Raw genomic sequence first — 2,763 nt, forward strand, 5'->3', positions numbered from 1 at the left:
TTTTATCAATTTGAATTAAAAATCAATTTTAAAAAAGAATATTCTCAATAAGTAAAATAGGCCAAACATTTGAATAAATGCTTCATCTAAAAAGATGGATATGGTAATTACTCTGATTTGATCATTATACAATGTATATATTTATTGAAATATCACACTGTACCAAATAAATGTGTATAATTTTTATATCTATGCAAATGTTCATTAGGTATTATCTTCCTATAAATTCATGAATGAACTTGCCAGGGAAGATTTCCCATCTTTTGTTATTGCCCATTCTTCATGGAGATTGGGAACAATACACTCACTTAGTAAAGTTGTTACTTTACTACCAAGCCTGCAGCATTTCAAGATTGTAAAAATTAGACCCAAAGAAGCTAACTTGTTCTACCTGTAGGTAGTTTAAAAATCAGGAAGATAACCTAAGGCTCTTTTCTCCTAGTCAGGACTCTTCTTTCTCTCTTCTGTCACCTTGCCAGCTAGTGACATCCTTAAATCCCATTACAGGTGGGGAAACTTAGGTCAGAAACCTAGGCCAGAGACTCTTGGGCCCAAACATTCACCAAGATCAGGAGCAAACCAGGTTGTCCAATAGAATGTGAGCTCCCTGGAGGCAGGGGCACTGTGTCTCAGCTCCTAGAACAGAGCCTCCCACATAGTAGGTACTTAGGAAGTATATGCTGAGTGAATGAAGGCTCACCACTCCCAGGACAAAAAAGACCCAAGTTTCCAACAGGGAAATGGATCTGGTTTCCAGCTCCAGCAGGGAGTGGTGGAGCTGGGTGCTGTGAGAACCAGTCACTTTTAATTCCCATGGGGCCCAGGCAGGAAAAGATCAAAACCCAATTTGAGAACTTGAGAGTCACCCTGGGGCTCTGTGGTTTGGGAACAGTAGGGTCAACTTGAAGGCTGCAGTGTGTCACTATTTCCATTACACATTTTCCAGGGTCCCCACTTGCCTGGTAAACTCAGAGCAGATTCCTCTGTCTTGGAGGATAGAAATAGAGGCCCAAAGAGGTAGGTTTTGAGAACACTCCTTGTTGGCAAGAGGGAGTCCTGCCTGCCCCAGGCTGGCTGGATAGTAAGGAAGAATTGTTAAAGAAGTTCTTGCTGACGCCTGCTAATGGGAGAGAGGTATTAGTAGCACAGACTGCCCTCACTGCCCTCCCTCTCCACTGATCCCTAGCAGTTTCCGTTAACCTGTGGGACACATTATACTGCTTCTCCCTGCCCTTGTTCACAGAGATGTTGGCTGAAGCAGATTTCTTTTTGTTGTCAAAAAACGTTCTTGAATAGGTAATATAAGTAGTATAGAATGAACGTAAAACAACCTCCCACCAGGTATCTCCTGGGGGCCCTGTTAGCAGTTTCTTGTGTATTAATGCTGAATTTAAATTAAGGTCAATTTCCTTAGAGGGAGGGGCAGATGTATTATAGTATGTTCAGAATGTGGAGGGGGGGGTTGGGGAGAGTTAAGGAGACCTGCTGTGGTACCACCCACCAGCAGGGACTTCTGGACAACCCTGAACGCAGTGCACTGGCCCAGGACTGACCCTGTCTTGGTGAGAAGTGTGTAGTCCTTGAATGTCTGGAAGCCCTGAGTTCAAAAATCCGCTCTGCCCAGCTGTTTGCACTCTTGTTTATTTGTATTTTTCCCCTCCACGGGAAGACAGATGGCATGTTTACTTGTATTTTTAAGATGGTTGTGAGAATGAGATGATGAAATGTATTTTAAATCACATTATACATTGTTACATATTAATTTTCTATTGTGAAGTGGTTTGTAGTGGTTTTCACTATTGGTTGGATAGCTTAGTCTTAGCCATTTACTTGCTGTGTGATCTGAGTAAGTAACTTAACCTCTCTGAGCCTTGGCATCCTCATCTGTAAAATATGACATCTACCTGTTTGGGTGATTGTGAAAATTAAATAAAATATGAAAATTGTCTAAACATTGTGGGCTCTCAAGACATTAGTCCCCTTAGCCGGATGTGGTGGCACAGGCCGATAATCCCAGCTAATTAGGAGGCTGAGGCAGGAGGAGCACTTGAGCCCAGGAGATTGAGGCTAGCCTGGGCGACATAGTGAGACCCCATCTTAAAAAAAAACATTAATCCCTTCCCATTTATTTTGGTAGAAATGGGGGTGGGGGTACTTCTCACAATGTTGCTCAGCCTGGTCTCGAACTCCTGAACTCCTGGCCTCAAATGATCCTCCCACCTCTGCCTCCCAAAGCGCTGGGATTATAGGCATGAACTGTGGTGCAGTACCTAGTTTCCCATAGTGTGTTTTAGAGGAAGCTGGGTAGTTTAGATACTCAAAAGCACACATCAGAACCTTAGCAAAACATTTCAAATCTCTGGAGCACTCTTTCATCATCTGAGACAGGGGTCCCTGTTGGTATCCTCAGAATTGTTCCTTCAAATGACATGATTCTATAATGTCATAATTGTATAACATCAGCATTACTACAGTCTGATTCAGCCTTCCAATCACCATTATTCACACCCTCTTAAAATCTTTTAAAATATGTGAACAGTCTCCCCAGGAAGATTAGTGGGTACCAAAGGCACTTTCCTGGCCTCAGGCCTGTGGCTCTTGGGGCTGTCCTTGGACAAATGCTACAAGGTGGAACCCACCACCTGTTCTTATTTATTTTTTGGGGGGGAGCAAATACTTTTTAATGTTTTTTACAAATACACGGGAGAATCATTCAATGCTGCCAGCATTGGAAGCAATCCTGGGCCACAAGTGGGCACACTC

This window comes from Propithecus coquereli, unplaced genomic scaffold, assembly GCF_000956105.1.
Source record: "Propithecus coquereli isolate 6110/MARCELLA unplaced genomic scaffold, Pcoq_1.0 Scaffold714, whole genome shotgun sequence".
Taxonomy (NCBI): domain Eukaryota; kingdom Metazoa; phylum Chordata; class Mammalia; order Primates; family Indriidae; genus Propithecus; species Propithecus coquereli.